Source organism: Portunus trituberculatus, chromosome 9, assembly GCF_017591435.1.
Source record: "Portunus trituberculatus isolate SZX2019 chromosome 9, ASM1759143v1, whole genome shotgun sequence".
Classification (NCBI taxonomy): domain Eukaryota; kingdom Metazoa; phylum Arthropoda; class Malacostraca; order Decapoda; family Portunidae; genus Portunus; species Portunus trituberculatus.
Window position 1 is genome coordinate 6,037,818 of NC_059263.1, and position 19,090 is coordinate 6,056,907.

A 19,090-nucleotide genomic window follows, 5' to 3' on the forward strand; every position below is an offset into this window, starting at 1 on the left:
CATTGCTTTATTTTCAAGCATTTTCCGTTCCATTCAGTTATTAATATTGTTAATTTTAACCAGTTCACATGAGTTCAACTGAACCCATCTCTGTCTTTGGTTTTCCAGATATATATGAAAACTAATATGTTATGTTATTGAAATACATACAGTTTGATATAATATTGTCTGTTCGCCAAATCCTTTACTTTCATAATTTAAGTCTATTCCTACCGAGCTGTAATTGTTCAATCAACATAATATAGTTTACATGTTGATTGATAAATGTGTGCATGTGATGGTGTGCGCTCAAAATAAATCACTATTCACTTTTTGTATACTTTCCATGTCCATCGCTTTCAAGAAACAACTGTGAATTATAACATACGGATTGTTATTATTTATTCTTTTTTTTTTCCACGAATCTAATACTGGCTAAGCTGCAGATACGTAAAGGGCCGGCACCTGGCAACACTGCACACACACACACACACACACACACACACTCTTATCTCGTGCTGGGGATGGCGGGACAGGCTACAGGAGGGGGTAATGGGGGTGAAGAGAGTAGGTACGACAACGTGATGCGTTCCACCAGCATGCTGATCTTCCCAGTGCGACCTCGGTGTGGTTTACCAGCGAGGCGCACTGGCTGCTTTTGAGGTCCCTGGAGCATAAGAACAATGCAACAGTGGTGGCGATGTGAGATGAGTTGAACATTATGGAAAGAAAGTGTTGATAAGTGAAAACAAATGTAGATCGTTCAGACGTGCAAGTGCGAGAGCGAAAGAAACATGTGTAAAAGCAGCTGTACAGTGTGTGACTGCAACACATACATTTTCCTCAACACTTCTTGTGATAATGAAGGGCAGTTATGTAAATCTTAATTCCCGAGGTAGTTCAGCATCCTAACGCTAAAACCATCTAAGTTTTTTGAGTGAAATGATTTCAAAGTAACATGCGTGCACCATCATTGTGATATAACAGTGATGTAAAGAACTATCCCCAACATTGTTTTTTACGTATGGGTGTATAGTGTGAATGAAGGTAAGGTAAGAATGGATGGCTGAGCTTGGCCAGGGCAGATTATTTATTTATTTTATTTCATGTTAAGTTGATGAATTCGGTATGATAAGTAAGCATAACTTACGAGAGAGAGAGAGAGAGAGAGAGAGAGAGAGAGAGAGAGAGAGAGAGGACATCGAGGCAATGGAAGATGTGTAGCGCTAACATTATCTCGTCTGCGAGGAAAGGTTGAAAGGACTGGACCTGATACCTGGCAACATTGGCATGCAAAGATCAAGGCAGATCAGACTGAAGTAAAATGTTTATTGTCGTATATAGTTTATATTTACAACAAAAAAGAGGTGAACAGAAAATGTTATGGTTATACGTTGTTATGCATGACATACATGATGCGCTGGAACTGACTGACTGATCGACCGACTAATTTAAAACGAAGCCCACAACAGGGTCATATGTGGCGTCACCTACCCGGAAAATAAGACAAAGAAAGATTTACAGACATTACAGAAACTCAGCTTTATAGTATCTACTGTATAACAGTAGTCCATAAACCTCACCTAAATCTGCCACGGTTAGGAGCCGCCATAAAAGCAGTAGTAAGGCTACTTAGAGCACCGAGTTAGTTGTGTTTATCAACGAAACATTTTTCTTTGGCAAACACGTGATGAGTGCAATAACAAAAACCATATAATTCCAAAAGGGCGGAGGTTGGATGAAAATTATGTATAACAAACAGACATCCAGAAACTGCCTTTGAGTATGTCGACTGGCCTTTTCCAGACTCCTTGTTCTCGTAACCTAACCTAACCTAACCTTTCACTCACAGCCTAATAAAGTCATTCTTGTAGGTGCTAGAATGTTCTACAGAGCAAGGTAGTTCATGGAATGACTTGTGTACAAATGGAGTAAGTAATTTTCTCGTTAGATAATCTATGAAAGTTTCCTTGAGTAAGAAGAGATAGGAAAGGAAATGTAAAATGCAAAGAAAAGGTCAGATACAAGGATAAAATAACGTAAATAGATAAGGAAAACAACGCATTCTAGAACTTCAATATATAAAGAAAAAAAAAAAAAGAAAAAGTGGTAGAAAAACAAGAATAAAAGATAAAGTACCAGAAAAGTGACACCTGCAAACAAGAGAATAGGAAAAACCACAGGTAAATGTAAGAAGGAAACAGTATTGCGTCATCAGAAAGTTGCCACGTTTTCTATCACGTTTCTCATCCCACACCATCACCATGCATCATCAACACGTACAGAGCTTCCTCGACACGGAGAATTCTAAAAGACTCCATGAACTTATACTTATTTTTGTCACCTTCCTAGCTATTCCAGGCTACTCTATGGAAAGTATATAGAGAGGAGAATAATGGGCGAGATAAGAAAAGTAACACCTGCTATCACACACACACACACACACACTGGACAAGGGATCATAGCTCAAACAATTCGGCGCCGCTCTATACGCTACACTCAAGAGCCTGTAGTTATAGTTACACGGATCTTTAGGGGCGTGTTTTTGTGTGGTTTAGTGAAAGATTAACAATATTCTTACGTTACTAAGGGGAGAAACGCTCTGAGAAATCGGCAAAATCATCTTTATGGCCTATGAAAACAATCGTGGCAGGAGGGCAAAGCGTGTCGGTGTCTTTTGTTTATCCACGTAAGCTCGTACGTCACAGTAAGAAGTTAAGGTTGGATTGAGTTATGCCTCCGCAAGAACTCTCCCAGTGATAAGAAGGAAGTGCGTGTGAGTTATGATGACAATGCACATAGTTTTCTTGAATATAAAAAAAAAAATATTAGCAATAATGAAAAGCATCGTTATTCGTATCTAATAACAACGAGATTATATACCTAATTTCTATTTTCCTCCGTATGAAACATTACCATAGCATCATATTAGGAAAAAATGTGAGGATTAAAAGATATATAAAGAAAAGAATGACAAAAAAAACTTTCCCAATTCACAATAACGAAAAGAATAAATGAATGAATAAACAGATAAATAAACATACAATAAAAAAATACACAAACGATATGGTTCTTAGTCTTCAGTAGATAAATATGCCTGAAATGGACAATAATTACTACTACTACTATTCCTTCTACTACTACTACTACTACTACTACTACTACTACTACTACTACTACTACTACTACTACTATTTCTACTACTACTACTACTACTACTACTACTACTACTACTACTACTACTACTACTACTACTGCAACTACACTATCACACTCAACATACTACAAAAAGCCCGTACCCATCTCCTTAGCAAGTGTGCCGAGTACCTATCGATAATAGTAATTATTTAAATGACCGCAGCTGTGGTTAGGTAAAAATTTCAATGACGGTTCAGTTAATTCAAGTCACATGAATAAAGAAACCAAATTTAATTAAACACCAAGAGCGGGAATGGCAATTGTTACAAGTATTACAAGCATATGTATGGTATTAGTATGTAAGAGCGAAGACAACGAACCTACAGCAAATCAATAACTACTCGATAATTCATGACCACGTACGATAACTGCACGCACGTCTTCCTTTTAATTCGCGATATATGAGTGTCGAGTATTTTATATATATATGTTTTTTTTAGTATTAATACGTTCGTTTCTGAGAGAGAGAGAGAGAGAGAGAGAGAGAGAGAGAGAGAGAGAGTAGAACTAATAACATTGCAGATATTTAGTGCTGCAATCTGCGTTGAATCATGATATTTCATATGATGCATTCAGTAGTACCTACTAGTAGCAGTTGTAGTAGTAGTAATAGTAGTAGTAGTAGCAGCAATAGCAGTGACAGTGGCAGTGGCAGTAGCAGTAGCAGTAGTGACATTCTCCCTAGCTTTTCTCAAATCAACAAATCCAGTACATGAAATAACAAGCAACAGAAGAAGAACGAATACAAAAAGGAAGAACCAAAATGGAGAAAAACGAGACAACCAAACAGAAACGCACGGACAGAGAGAGAGAGAGAGAGAGAGAGAGAGAGAGAGAGAGGTAAGAGAAGCCGATCGACTTTTGAAGGGAGTTTGAGAAGTGGTAGGGAAAGAGTGCATTGACCTCTTTATTATTGTTGGCTTCCAGAAGATAATACAGCTTCTTCTACTCCTCCTCCTCCTCCTCCTCTTACTCCATCCAATAACTGAGAGCCTACCGACAGCCATAAACAGCTTGCGTATCTGAGCTGACGTGATAAGATAACTAACTTTCAGGCAAACACGAAGACAGAGAGAGAGAGAGAGAGAGAGAGAGAGAGAGAGAGAGAGAGAGAGAGGATAACGCACACAATATCAAAGAAACTAAATAAATAATCAACGCTATTAATGAAATGATTTGAAATTAATACCATATTGAAATAAAACTAGACAAAAGAAAACTGGTACTCGTATTTTGACAACACACACACACACACACACACACACACACACTCTCTCTCTCTCTCTCTCTCTCACGTCACTACTGCTAGGCGGCTATCATGACGTGGCCACATTATCTCACGCAGGTAGGCTGACTGACTGAGTGACTGGTGAAGAGGCTGAGGCAGGTGCAGGGATGTTGTTGAGGAGGGAAGCAGGAAAAGAAGAAGATTCACAGCCTCAGCATTACCAGCAGTTCTATTAGGTTCGGTTAGAGTAAGTCTGTCTGTCTGTCTGTCTGTCTCTCTCTCTCTCTCTCTCTCTCTCTCTCTTTCTCTTTCACGACATTTAAAGGTTATTTCTTGGTTATTGATCGCCGAACTTTATCAAATATCCAGAGAGAGAGAGAGAGAGAGAGAGAGAGAGAGAGAGAGAGAGAGAGAGAGAGAGAGAGAAATTTATTTAATTGGTATTATTTCTCTCTCTCTCTCTCTCTCTCTCTCTCTCTCTCTCTCTCTCTGACCCTGAACGTCCTTATACCTCTCTTATATAAAACGATAAGAGCATATACAAACACACACACACACACACACACGACAGACATACATGCAGTACGTTTGTATACTAATCTTAATAGTAACGAGATTGTGATGGAAATTTTTGCTCTGCGAAAATGTGTGTGTGTGTGTGTGTGTGTGTGTGTGTGTGTGTGTGTGTGTGTGTGTGTGTAGTAGTAGTAGTAGTAGTAGTAGTAGCAGCAGCAGCAGCAGCAGCAGCAGCAGCAGCAGCAGCAGCAGCAGCAGCAGCAGCAACAACAACAGCAGCAACAACAGCAGCAGCAGCAGCAGCAGCAGCAGTAAAGCAGCAGCAGCAGCAGCAGCAGCAGCAGTAGTAGTAGTAGTAGTAGTAGTAGTAGTAGTAGTAGTAGTAATAGTAGAAGATGTAGTAGCAGGAGCAGTAGTAGTAGCAGTAACAGTAGCAGTAGCAGTAGCAGCAGTAGTAGTAGCAGTAACAGTAGCAGTAGCAGTAGCAGTAGCAGTAGTTAGCAGTAGCAGTAGCAGTAGTAATGAATAACAGAATGGCATTTCTAAGCACAGTTTATGATCAAAGGAAAGGAGAAAAGAGAAAACATTATAAAGATTCCAAGACCTAAATTTTTATGTGAAGGGAAGGAATGAAAGACTTGCTTAAACGCACGTACTGGGATGAGAGGTGATGGCAATGCACGATAACTGAAAGGCAAGACACATCAAAACACCGACTCTTTCCTTCTTTTCCTGCTCCGTTAATATGGAACTTATAGTAGGCTCACCACAGAATAAAGTAAATAGACAAACAAATTAAAAGGTGAGTAACAGTAAATATCTAAGGTAGAATTCAAGGATATCAAAGTTCGAGAACGGAATCACAAGCACAGGAAAGGAAGATGTGATGTGATTTAACAGCTCTCGTATTCTCATTTACTACATTTAATATCCATTAGTTGAAGTGACACAGGATTTTAAGAGTGTTTGAAAATTTTAGTGGCAGATTAACATTTCTATATTATCAAGAGGAAAAACACTCTTGAAAAACCGGCTGATCGTCATTGTGGCCTTTCAAAATAGTCGTGGTGAGAGAATAAATCGTTTTAGGTGACTGTGGCATTGGTACAAGTAATGCTGGTTGTATGGTGACGGGAAGCTGGTGCAATGTGGTGTGGGGTGAATGTGTCAGGTGTGAGGAGTGTTGCTGTGCTGGTGATACCGAGATCTTGAGAGTGTTGCGAGGGGAACTACAAGCCCCGGGAGGTCTGCGCGCCCGCTACACTCCTGCCGTGGAAAGTTTTGAGCACAATGCATCGCGACCGAGCTGAAGGTGAATTTAGAGGAAAATAAAAAAAGAAAAAGAAAAAAGAAAAGAGAAAAAAAAAGAAAAAAAAACGGAAAACAAACGTAAAAAAGTCGAAGTTCTAATATAAGTACTAATTTAACTACTTCAAATAATAATAATAATAATAATAGTAATAATAATAATAATAATAATAATATGATAATAATAATGATAATAACAATGACGATAAATTAGATACTCGAGTTTATGAAATTAGGTTAGCGATAATCTGTCTATCTATTTATCTATTCATCCATCTATCTATCGAACTATCTATTCAGTTACTTGTATTTAGTTTATCATTATTATCAATATTGTTGTCTGTTTTCCTTGCGTATCTAAGTCTGAGATTGCTGGCTTGGTATATAGATAGAAAAATTACGACTATCATTATTACTAAACAGGTAATAATAATAAGAAGAGAGGATGAAAACAAAGACAAAGACAGGAAGAGAAAGAGGAAGAGGAGATGAAGGACAGGAATGAGAAAAGAAGAAAACGAAAAAAAAACAAAAATGAAGAGAGAGAGAGAGAGAGAGAGAGAGAGAGAGAGAGAGAGAGAGAGAGAGAGAGAGAGAGAGAGAGTAATTATGTAACTAACCAATTCTAGACCTAGGGCAATCTGTATCACGTGACCACTCCAGCAGAGACAAGGACACACTTGCATGATAAACAAAGAGGCTCATTACTGCTGGAGGAGGAGGAGGAGGAGGAGGAGGAGGAGGAGGAGATAATAGCAAGAATATCATATGCTAATTGTTGCTCTCCTCTCTCTCTCTCTCTCTCTCTCTCTCTCTCTCTCTCTCTCTCTCTCTCTCTCTCTCTCTCTCTCTCTCTCTGACACATCTTTTTATCTCCTCCCTTTCAATAAATTCCTCTCATCCACAACTCAAATTCTGCCTTAGCATTGTTCTTAGACAGTAAATAAATAGACAAGACGTAAAGTTTGTGCCTAGCAAAGCTCATTCATCTTAAAAACGCTTCATGAAATCTCAGCACATCGATATTTTCTATTTTTAGTTCCTATTCGTTACGTTGTTCACATTTCCTTCACAAACTGCTATGTACTATAAAGAATTGGGACATAGGAAAATAAACTACACTGGTCTTTCGTTCCACCCATCTTTGATCTCTTCTCTTCTTTTCTAGACAGGCTACACAAACGCTTCATAAAGTTTTAATATATTACACTTCCATTACAAACTACTATGTACTATAAAGAATTAGGAAATAGGAAAATATACTACAGGAGTCTTTCGTTCCATCTATTTTCTGCTTTTTTTTTTTTTTTATCTTTCTTTTCCTAGGCAGACGAGAGAGCACTACTCCTCACTCCGATAACCTTTTCTTCAGCAAATCGAACTATAGCAACCTTTAGCCGCAAGCCAGCCAGCCAACCAAGCACAGTAACACAAACACCGCACTGTCAAACGTTACACCTTACCTCCACTACTGTTAATCCCTTCAATACTGGGACACAGTTTTACCTTGAGATTTGTGTACGATTAGACCATTTTACTGACATTATGGAGGGTTTATGGAGGTCAGAGGATTAATGGTAACAGTCTTCACTATTTTGATCTCCCATATAAGTTTCTGAAACTATAAAATCACCATATAGTAAGCAGAATGAATATGGAAACACATCATGGTATTCAAGGGGTTAACAGGCTGTACTGGATAGAATTTTAAGGGGAATATTCAAAATTTCTCCTCATATGGGTACCTAATGCTTTTGACAGGAGGCAGGAGAGTTTCAAAATATGGGAACAGAATTACGCGAACAGCAGTGGCATTGGACATATTCTAAGGTGCATTATCTCTTCGCCCTGATACCTTATAGCCCTGGAGATGTGAGTAGTGTCGAAACTGTCATGAATCAATCGTGAAGGACGGTTACCATTGCAGCTGAAATGTTATAAATGCGGTGATGGTGTTGGTGAATCATCTATCTATATATGAAAATCTGAGCGTTTAGCGATTAAAACAGTACTGAAAAAAAAAAAAAGTTAAAATTTTAACAAGCTTTAGCAATGTAAAAATTCTCGGTTGATGAGTGATGAGTGATGAGAGGATAGTGTGGAGAGGAAGCGAGACTCTTTAATGGCTACATCAAACATTTTCACCACATTTACTTGTTATAATCACCACGTCACTTTCCCATCTGCGCGGGACATGACTGATATTGATTAGCTGAATGACTTGCAACATATTCATTTTGCGCCGCATGTTTGGGAAAACAACAAAGCACGTCATTACCCAATTCTTTCTCAGCGCGACGCAGTAACCCCGTTCTTTGGTGCTGAAGAAGTGAGGGGCTAATCCTAACACGTGAAGACTTGAGGCCCTATAATCTCACCTGGTTGTAAACGAATAGTGGAAGTTAATCGAGTGTCCAAGTGTTTTTTTCGTGATTCTAGAGATAATTTGAGACAATAGATGAATTAATAAATAAAATCATGAGAACTCGACTACTGGTGTCTTGCTCTTAAAAATTGTTTCGGTTATAGCTCTTAAAAGGGTTTTTTTTCACGGAAGTCTTCATGATTATATATTTAAAAAATGATTCTGCGTTATTAAGGAGAAAAGAAAAAAAAAGAAAAATGAGAATTCGACAGCTCATGTTTCGTCTTTGAAAAGTCTTAATGTTCATCGTAATTAAGAATTCGAGCAATGAAATTACGGCACAAAAGTGAGTTTTTCTTAAGGCCACAAAGACCAACGGGTTATCATGAGTGTGTTTTTCCCACTAGTAGTGCAGAATTCCTTGTTAGGACTACCACTTGAATCACAGACATCCTTGAGGATCCTAAGAAATTCCACTACAGCCTGCCTAAAATACTACAGAGACCCTTGAAAACCATATAAGAACCTCTACTACAGCCTGCTTAGAATACTGGAGATAAGACACAGTAACGTTTGAAACTGCAGTGCCTGATTAAACTCTGCCACACCTCCTCCGTATATCCAATCTGCATTTTAATACGACAGGGCAAACTTTATTAAAGAAACGTATTCCTTCAAGTGACGATCTTCAAGGGACAATCATTCCGTACGTGCTTCTGAATTGATGTGTCAGGTTAGGTCAGCTTTTGGATGTCTTTGTTGTAAGATTCCTGAAGGGCAGCTCGGCATCCTTCCAGTTGCAGGGAACCACTTCACAAACGTTCCCTGGTCTTATCTCGACTACTTTTACGCTGACATGCTCCAGTGCTGAGCCTCCCTAACCACCTCACCTAAACCGCTCCCCTCCCCATCCCCTCACCCCCATTTCTTCTTTATTGTATTTTGTAAAATTATGCATAACATATTTGCAATTTGTATCTTAATACAAAGGGTAAAGAAAGAGCTTTGGTTAGACTACAACAAATAAAGCGATTAATATACATGAGGCATTTTTGATAAATATTTGTTTGGATAAAGCGGAGGCTCAGGTTGGGAACCACACACTGCGCTCCTTGGAGTTCCAGACCATCAACGGAAAAGTGTCCATGAAATATAAACATATACGTGAATTTTAAAAATAGTTCTTACTAGTCCAGATCAGTTTCGACATAGCTGATGAAACGTAAATGGGAATAGATTTAAAGGAGCAGACGAGAACACAAAATAAGACCTCTCCATCCCGAGGCTCCGAGCAGTCTGGTAATAATAAAATGGGGGCAGGCCGGGGCTGGCAGCATGTCGGGCTGGCCAATGGCACGCCGTGGCGCGGGGGAGGAGCATGGGCGGCTGTGCCCGGGAGCCAATACCCCTGCTATAATTCGTATCTCGCTCTGGCCGGTTATTACTGGTGTTGCTCTTGATTCACTGATACAACGCCAAACAGTCATATAGGTACATATTAACAATTCAATCAATAAATAAGTTGATTAGTTAAAAAATAGATGATGATGATGATGATGATGGTGTGTGTGTGTGTGTGTGTGTGTGTGTGTACACATAAGTATATAAGAGGAATACATGCTTTACTAAATTCAGAAGACGCTTTCTTCTGAAAGAAGAAAACAAAGTGTAAATATGCTCTTCAAGATTTCAAAGGCGCGCCCTTTTAAAATAAGGAAAAGGAGAAACTTTTTAAGGAAGCCAAATCTCAAACAAACAAGAAGAGGAAGAGGAAGAGGAGGTAGAGAAGGCGTAGCGTAGAGCAATAGATGTGACCTTCCTGCGATGATAGTTCTGACAACAATAACACCCTCTGGAGACTAGGGAAGAGATAACCAGCGGGTCAGATCCCGTGGCTTGTTTACCGATCGTGAAGGAGTGCAGGAGGGCGTTGGAGAGGCTGGGGGAGAGGGAAGGTGATGATGAACAAGGCATAACCGGAGAGAACCAGAAAACACTAGATAATACCTCTTCATCTTTCCTCCATCTTGAACAACATCTTGTGTCGTCATCTCTTATCAGAGTTTGCAGCCATTGCATTTTCACCTCCTTTTAATTACATAGTCCGTCATCTGCAAATAGCTAATATTTTCATACCAGTTACAGTATCTTTCACAATTTAACAGATTTATCACAAGTTCGGTAACATATTTTGTCGCTTATCCGTTTAAATTCATCGGAAAAAACAGCGAGGAAGAGATGCGCGTAACCAACAACTAAGCATTATCGCATAGTTTCGTCTTTTTTTTAGGTATTTTTTCTTTGGGGATCCTGGGGTACATGGTCAGTGGCACACACACGTGACAGGTGCACGGCTCACATCGCCCGCTCACAAGTAGGTGGGAGGAAAAAAAAACAAAAAACAAAAAAACCTGGAGATTTCGAAATTGTTTACTGATAGGACACGTGGGGGTGAATATTTGGTATCCACTTTGACTTAGCGGAGATGCGGGAGTCCATCGTGCGTCTTGGAGAGATTTTGAGATTCTAAGGGTAAGTCTTTTGTATTTTGACTTCACGGTTTGCAAAGATTCCGAAGTTCATTTTAATCGACTTTCACTCCGATTTTGTGAGGTTTCCAAAGATCTCAAGGTGTATTTCAATCTATTTCGTCTTTGTGATGTTTATGAAGATTCCAAAGTGCATTTCAATCCACTTCAACTCCCATCCCTGCTAGGTTTCCATAGATTTCAAAGCGTATTTCCATCAGTTTCGGTTTTGTGGTGTCTCCAAAGTTTCCAAAGTGTATTTTCATCTATTCCATCCCGATTTTGCGTCCATTTTCATCTACTTCTACTCCACTTTGCGATATTTCCAAAGATTCTAAAAGCTCTTTTCAATCTATTTCGTCTCTGTGATCTTTCTAAAGTCCACAGTGCATTTTCGTCTATTTCTATTCCACTTTACGAGATTTTCAGACTCCAAAGCTCATTTCAATCTACTTCGTCTCTGTGATGTTTCCATTCTAAAGTCCAAAGTACGTTTCAATTTACTTATATTTCCGTATTCTAAAAGTACATTTCAGTCTAGTACTTGGACTTTAAGGGGTTCCAAGATTCTAAAAACTTTAACTACTAAAGTTTTCAGGATTCCATAGAGCGTTTGTACACACTAAATTAGATTTTGGGGGCTTTTCGTGATCAAAAAGGTTAAATCTTCACATTTCAACTTTTACGATTCCGATGTGCGTCTTAATCTGCTTCCGTTTTCATTATTTCAAACGTAAGCAAGACTTTATATTTAGCGGTTTCAAGATTCCAAGGATAAGTCTTAACATTTCAAATTTGTGAGGTTTTATGGTTCCAAAGGGCATCTTGGAGTTCCCGATCTCTCAAAAGTCCAAGTATTACGTTTTACCAACACATCCATTTCGCAAGGATTCCAAATTCTGTGTGTTTTAGTTCACTTCGGTGTGACATATCTCCTGAGGATTTTCTGTTTACCTATCGCTTTACTTAACTATATTGCCAGACTTTGTATGAAGTTACGATGACAAAATAGTGTTGTTCTGTTCTCCGTGAGTGAATGATTATCTTAAAACAAAACAATAATAATACATAAAAGTTGTGTCATAACAATAGTCATGACACTTATTAAGAATGAAATAATGATCTAAAGATGACTTTTTAAAGATTCAAATGCATGAAACAAACATTAAACCACTGACTATACTTGTTCCGTTATCCTGTCACTGTTTTCACATATATGAAGTGAAAACGCTTATATTCTTCATGATGATGATGATGATGAAGACAGCAGGCATGATAACCAGATCTAGAGAAATGCGCAGTAAAGAATACAGCTTTCGTACACACACACACACACACACACACACACACACACACACACACACACCACGTAGTGTAGTGGTTAGCACGCTCGGCTCACAAACGAGAGGGTCAGGGTTCGAGTCCCGTGAAGCGGCGAGGTAAATGGGCAAGCCTCTTAATGTGTAGGCCCTATTCACCAAGCAGTAAATACTAGGTAAGGGATGTACCTCGAGGAGTTGTGGCCTCGCTTTCCCGGTGTGAGGAGTGTGTTATAGTCTCAGTCCTACCCGAAGATCGGTCTATCAGCTCTGAGCTCGCTCCATAATGGAGAAGGCTGGCTGGATGACCAGCAGACGACAGTGGTGAATTACACACACACACACACACACACACACACACACACACACAGACTCACGCACACCTGGTTTTCGATCGGAACATGAATACATAATAATAATGATAATAATAATAATAATAATAATAATAATAAGAAGAAGAAGAAGAAGAAGAAGAAGAAAACCAACTGGGGCAAGTGCAGCAACAGTCGTAGTTTGTCAATATTTACTGAATAATTATGAATACATACGTGTGAGTGTGTATGTGTACATCAGTACATCATACAAGCAAAACCCACCACACACACACACACACACACACACACACACACACATGCTGGCAGTGGGGTCAGTGTAACAAGAGGTCAACATCCCAGCACAGTGGCGGGAGTCAGTCAGTTAGCTGTCTGCCCCGCCCTGTCTCGTGTTCCTAAAAGCTTTGTTCTCCTATACCACCAATACTTCCAAAGGCCACTTAGACGATTAATAAGTGTTTTCTTCATTAGAGGCTTCAGAATACTTGTTAAACTGTCACTGGAATCACGAAAACATCCATGAAAATGTAGGGAAACATGCAACTTTCACTACAGCCTCTGAAAGTTGTCGAGACGGAAATATGGTCACTTTGTTGAGTCGTGTTATTGTTCGGAAGTGTTGTCTTTGAAACGGCACTCTCTCACGTGACCTTTCACACCAAGTCATGTTTTCTTATCCTTCTCTCTCTTTTTTTTTTTAATTGACAGAAAGTAATAACAAAGTAAACAAACTTAAAAATTCACTCTTCTCTTTGTATCTTCAATATATTCTTTCTTATATTCTTTCTCTATAGATGGTTGTCGTAATCTTTCAAGAGGAAGGATTCAAGATACGATACATAACCTCTAATTTTGAATGATTTTACTTTTCTTTAGAGACTGGCATATCAAGGAGACTTCTCTTTCGTTCTTTGCGTGACTATAGGCGAGTCTCCCTCTTGCATAAAGACAAACAGACAAAACAAAATTCTTTCCTCATTGTATTCCGCAGTGACCTACAAGTGTATTGGCCGAACCCACCCCGACCTTCTCACCCTTCCCCGCACACTTGTCACGGCGCCGACCTCTCGTGGCGGGGAGAGCAAGGTGTCAGTATGCACTTAATTTATTGTTACAGGTTTAACATTCGAACTTTTATTGTATATCGCTAGTTTATCCACTCTAATCACATAATAACTTATTCTTTTGTGACTAGCCGATAGGTGTTTAAATGATCTATGTTTTTTTTGTTTTTTTTTCGGTAAGGCCTATAGCGCCTGTAGGCACACTTGAAGAGTGTATGGGAAGCGCTGTTCAGCTTCCGCCCATTAGTGGCGCAGGCAATTTTATTTATAGTGGTACCCATGTTAGGGCCCATATCACCGCCCAAGCTCATCTTGAGTGTATCCACCTAGAACCTGGGTATCATGGTGACATGTAGGTAACTTTAAACCACTCGACAAATGGCAAAGTGTTTTAAGGCTGTACGAACCTACGCGTGGACGTCTGCCCAATCCCACGCTCACCACCTTATTCACTATGCCACCGCCTCCCTATATGTATGTTTTCGTAGTGTATTCTGTAGTGATAAATAAGAGAACAACAAAGTACACCTGTCCTGCTTTACCAGTTATCTAACTTTTTTTGTGGCGTGTTTGTGTTTTGAGGAGGTGGCCTGCATGAGAGGAGGAAGGCGGGGTAAGGACAGGGTGGTATTGATACGTACGTCACTTGATGCGTAGTTATGTCATCGTGTGTTTGTTTATCTGTGGCAAGAAGACCTCACTATCATCACCATCGCCTGCTACAACAACAACGATGATTTCCGTGGCCTTTGAAATAATAAGTTTAAGTGATAAGCCTAGAGTTTCATTTTTTTTCTAATTGTTTTTCGTGTTACTAAATAATTGCTTGCAGTGTGTGTGTGTGTGTGTGTGTGTGTGTGTGTGTGTGTGCTTGCATGCTTTCCTGAGTAGGACAAGGAGCTACAGTGTCTTTTTCGCCAGATGTCAGACTCAGCCACCGCCGGGCCAGCTTAACGCAGCCAGCGTGGCGCACGTATTCAGTGTCTGCGCAGGTGTGACAGGTGCAGCAAGGTGTCTCCTACTTTATTGGATTACTGCTGCCTTTGTCATGCGAGTTGTAGTAGCTACCTTTTCCTTCTTTCTTTTCTCTATTTACTTATTTTTAGTATTGTTAGAATGTGTTTGGTTTCTCTCTTTGTTAGTTTATATATCCATTTCTCATATTCTCACAGCGTAAAAATTTACCAGTATTATTCTTTAGTCATATCTTAGTGAAGGATCAGTTTATTAGCACTATCCAGTTAGCGTTAAGTTATCTATATATTTCATCAATATAATAATTTATTCGTTTGCTTTATCGTGTCTGAATTGAAAGGCTAACAGCCTGCTTCTTTCCACAACATAAATTAGCATAAATTTCTCAGCATTAGTCTTTCTTTACATAGTCTGGTTGGTGTGAGAACTTTAACTTTATTCAACTTATCGAATTCCTTGTGTTTCTTGGGTTAAAAGTTCACCAGCCTGCTTTCCAAGACATAACTGTAACATTAGTAAGTATTCACACAGCTTTCAGTCAGCATACAGTCAAATTATCAAGTGGACAGTTTCCCCTTTTTAACATGAACGATTTCCTCTAACAGTTTTCGTGTTATGAATCTCTATCCAACAAAGTTATCCTGGGAAAGGGTTGTTTGTATGGACCTTAGTTTTATCTCACGGGGATTGTTATTAAGTTATCAGCTTGTTACTTCATCTCTTCCTCTCCAGCCACCACCACCATCACCACCACCACCACGTCGACCTCGAGCGAAAGCTGGTAAACAAACATGACCTACCACGTAAGATGATAATACACAGCAAGAATCTACGCAGTGCTTCACACACACACACACACACACACACACACACACACACACACACACACACTACACGAAAGCGTAACAAAGAGGATGAAATGTTTCAAGGAGGGACATAAAGGAATTCTGGTCTTATACACATACAAAAAAAAAAAAAAAAAAAAACGTTAATACATACTCGCATAATACTGACTGGTAAGAATTAATAAACACACATGATACAGTAGAGAGATGGATGAAAAAATAGACAGACAGACAAGTAAAATCCATTTATAACGAGTAAAAATTAAGATTAATAATGAAATGAGTAAAATTGGAAGGACAAACCACCATCTTATTCAGCACACACACACACACACACATTAGTGTAATAGTGTAGTGGTTAGCAAGCTCGACTCACAATCGAGAGGGCACATTTAGAGTCCCGGTAAGCGGCGAGGCAAATGGGCAAGTCTCTTAATGTGTGGGGTGTGTTCACCTAGCAGTAAATAGGTACGGGATGTAACTGGAGGGGTTGTGGCCTCGCTTTCCCGGTGTGTGGAGTGTGCTGAGATCTTAGTCCTACCCGAAGATCGGTCTATGAGCTCTGAGCTCGCTCCGTAATGGGGAAGACTAGCTGGGTGACCAGCAGACGACCGAGGTGAATTACACGTCTACATAGCATCAAGGGAGCGAGTTTATGTGCTACAAGCTGTCTGTCTGACTGTCTCATGTGGGTGGTTGCTTTGTTATCCAATCTCCAAGGATGAGCCTGTCTGTGTGTGTGTGTGTGTGTGTGTGTGTGTGTGTGTGTGTGTGTGTGTGACGCCCCTCCTGTCCCTGCATCTTTAAGAGAATATAAAATATATAATTCGATAAGCAAAATAAGTTAATAAAATAAATGTGAATGTAAATGTATTGGTTATTTCATTTTACTTATTTCCTTGAATTTCTAATGGATGTGTTATTAGCGATCTATGTATGTGAAGACCCAGCAAGCACCTTAAATATTACGCAGAGAAAAGCGATGTTTCATTTAACTTTAGAATAGTATACGCCAATAGGTAAATCTCAAACACACACACACACACACACACACACACACACACACACACACCATGATAACTAGATCACAGACGAAGAAAAGCATAAATGAACAGACAGATTAGCACACAGATTTTTTTTCTATAACAATAGCGGCGCAGTCTGAACCAGAGAGAGAGAGAGAGAGAGAGAGAGAGAGAGAGAGAGAGAGAGCAAATCATAAAATCTCTCTCTCACTCTGTCCATCACTGTAGGGAAGAATATTACACAGTCGTCGCCGCCCCAGGACGCCTCCACAAATAGAGCAAGTGACAAAAGGACCCCGGAGGGCACAAAGGCAGGGGCGCGGCGCTACATGGGCGGACTGCAGCTACTCGGCCCACAACACACTGTCACGTAATCCTCAACTTTTTATTAGCGTTTGTAAAAGAAGACAAAAAATAATACTAATAATGATGATAGTGATGATAATAATGCATATCATCAATTACCTATTACTATACAATCTTCTTTTAGCTTCAGGTTTCGAAACATTTCTTTTTTTCTCTTATGGACAATTTTGAAACGCCACGCAATGATTAGCAGAGCATTCCTAGAGAGAGAGAGAGAGAGAGAGAGAGAGAGAGAGAGAGAGAGAGAGAGAGAGAGAGAGAGAGAATTTGGAAACAGGGAGAGTGAAACATTTCAAAACACGGGCCTTGGATGAATATGAAGCCGGAACTTTTATCAGCAACATTACTACGAGTCGGCAGTGTGTCCTTTGTCCTTCCCCCCTACATTTATCTCTCCTTGGAACTCTTACGTAAAGTACTGCGCAATTTTGTGACACGTACGTACGAACACAACAACACTCTTGCCGGCGGGAACAGAAAGTTAAAATGCGTATAATCACACAGGCACTTTTCTTTCGTCTTGTGGTGAGTTTCAATCCCCCGTCATGTCCCCAATGGCCACAACACCATGGTGGACGCAATTAATCATGGAATTTTGAGATTTGGAATGTACTATAGTGTTGTTTGAGAGCAAGGGAAAATTAAAAGGAAGAGCTTATGTACATTAAAGGTTTAACAAGGAGAAAGCAGCGTTTACCCATTCGCTGTTACTGTGACATGTTTCCATATTCACTCTGCTTAATGTTTGGTGATTTTATACAGCTTCAGAAACATATGTGGGGATTACAATAGTGAAGACTGGCCATTAATCTTCTGACGTCCATATACCCTTCCTAATGTCAATAAAATCGTCTAATCGTACATTAATCTCTTGGTAAAAATGCGTTCTAGTACTGAAAGGGTTAATAGGAAGAGAAAGAGAAAGAATTTAAAGACATTGAAAAGGGAATTAGAAAGTTTAAGGACAAGAAGAAGGAGTTAATTAGAAAAAAAAGGCAGCGTTTACAAGAATGTGTAAAGGACAATAAAAAGTTAGCCAGGAGACAATAAAGGAGTGTGTATACAAGAAGAGGAAGAGGAAAAGCTTGTGGGAAAGAAACTGTTAGCTAGAAGACAAAAAAGCGTGTACAAAAGGAGGAAGAAGAAGAGGTTGAAGACAAGCGGTGCCCTTCCTACATTATATAAGAATAATTAAATAAAAAAAAAAAAAAGTGTTCAAAAGTCTCGTCAAAATATAGACGCAATAAAGCAACTTACAAACGTTCAATAAGGCAGTACCTCGAATAGTGTTTGAAACGTTTATTGGCTCATTACATCTGTTTTCCGTAGGTTGTTACTATAGTACGCTCGCTCTCTCTGGTAACACTGACCACCATGGAACTCGCCTATCCCTTGACACACACACAATTACCCAACATCTCTCATATTCCTTCTCCTCCGTCACGTTTGCGATAAGGATGAGAAGGTCGCAGCCTCCTATCTTGTCCTATCTTTGTGTTGTGCACGCTGCCGTCACTGGCCACTCAATCACCACCTCCCGTCACATGGCAAGAAAAACACCGCGGCATTTCTCAATAAACTTGGCGATGTAGAGGAAAAATATCGCAAATTCTTTTTTTTTTTTTTTTTTTTTTTGGGGGGCGGCTATCTTTTTTTTTCACTCATAATATTTAATTGGTACTAGTATCATATTTATTATTAATATATTACTGTTCTTCCTTCTCTCTAAATATGGAAACACGACAAAATATGCAATTCTTAACTTCGCTATTTTTTTTTCTTTCGTCATTTGCCAGTTTGTTTAACTCTATCATCAAAAAGTAATTCATTATTATCTTTTTATTATTTGCCGATATGTTTTTATCACCATTACAAGTACTATAACTCCTCCTGGTGGTACAGTGATAGCCTCGATCACCACGCACACACCACGGCCCTTGGAAAAATACCGTCACCACGTCATCTATGCACCGTGAGGCGAGAGAGGTGACTGAGCGGGACGCGGAAACCACCTGTAGTTTCATTACCTACAGTGGAAGAAA

General features: G+C 39.5%; 1 long non-coding RNA gene across 1 annotated transcript; it reads left to right on the top strand.

Moving 5' to 3' along the window:
* The first annotated feature begins 10,680 nt into the window (after nt 1-10,680).
* Nucleotides 10,681-16,096, top strand: LOC123501669. The gene is made up of 3 exons (XR_006673699.1): nt 10,681-10,968; nt 13,765-13,861; nt 15,545-16,096. It is a non-coding gene; the product is annotated as an uncharacterized LOC123501669 (long non-coding RNA).
* Nucleotides 16,097-19,090: the final 2,994 nt, after the last annotated feature.